Source organism: Nestor notabilis, unplaced genomic scaffold (genome assembly GCF_000696875.1).
Source record: "Nestor notabilis isolate BGI_N333 unplaced genomic scaffold, ASM69687v1 scaffold17624, whole genome shotgun sequence".
Classification (NCBI taxonomy): Eukaryota; Metazoa; Chordata; class Aves; order Psittaciformes; family Psittacidae; genus Nestor; species Nestor notabilis.
Genome location: NW_009925377.1, coordinates 10,603 through 11,509, shown reverse-complemented (window position 1 = coordinate 11,509; position 907 = coordinate 10,603). Strand labels below are relative to the sequence as shown.

The 907-nt window shown below is 46.4% G+C and overlaps 1 protein-coding gene across 1 annotated transcript in view; it reads right to left on the bottom strand.

The window, feature by feature from the left end:
- DENND2C (DENN/MADD domain containing 2C) overlaps positions 1-907 on the bottom strand; it is a 16,866-nt gene that overhangs the window by 11,503 nt on the left and 4,456 nt on the right. The window lies entirely within an intron of this gene.

Here is a 907-nt window from a genome sequence, read left to right as displayed (position 1 = left end):
GAAAGATGTTGGGTGTGTTTACGTGTTTCTTAAGCAAAAAGCAGCTTTTTTTCTTCTTAAACTCCAACCCTTTTCTCACTCTCTCGAGCAATCTTGGCTTGATTCCTTGTGAGCAAAAAGAGTCAAGTGTGCTTCCTGCATGCAAATTGCTACCAGATTTCTGGAACAGGTTTTCTGTTAAGAATGGTTTATTTTCCCCCTCCAAATGGAAGATTCTCTCCATCACAGCATTGCTATAATCTTGCCATCTCCTTCCTGATTTTCCAGGCCTGTGGTTCATTTAAAACCAGACCGAAGTTGCTTGTTACTCTGAAGCACTTCATGTTTGTGCAGTGTTGTGCAGCTCTCCAGCTCTGCCTTTCGGGCTTGTGCAATTTGAGCAAATGCACCCAATTTCCACAAGAAACAAAGATCTGCAGAAGCTGAATTATTTTCCCGTGGCAAAAGTAAGTTGTTGCCATTTCCACAACTGGAATTTGAGGCCTATGAACAAAGTGCCAGCGCAGTGGTAGCTGCAGCTGAACTCTAGAGCACATGCTGTGCTTTATCACCCAGGCACATGAGCTGGTCACTGATACCGCTATCTGGAAAGATTCCACACATCAAAAGAGAGTTACAACGGAGTCCTCTGTTGTGAAGGTGGATTAAAAGCCTTCCTCTGGCCTCAGAAGCACATAGCGTACAGGTAGGAGGGAGCAGGAAGAGGCAGCACAGGGGTAGGAAGGCTTTGTGAAATGTGCTTATCCCTAAAAGCTGCTCTTCACCTTTAGACTATGAAATAGCTGCAAGGGTATGTTCCTGATGGCAAGTCAAGAGTTCCAAGCCAACACACCAAGTAACCAAGGGCCCAGCCAGCTCCCCACAGCAGCCCCACACTGTCAGCCACTAACACCCCAGTGCCTGGACT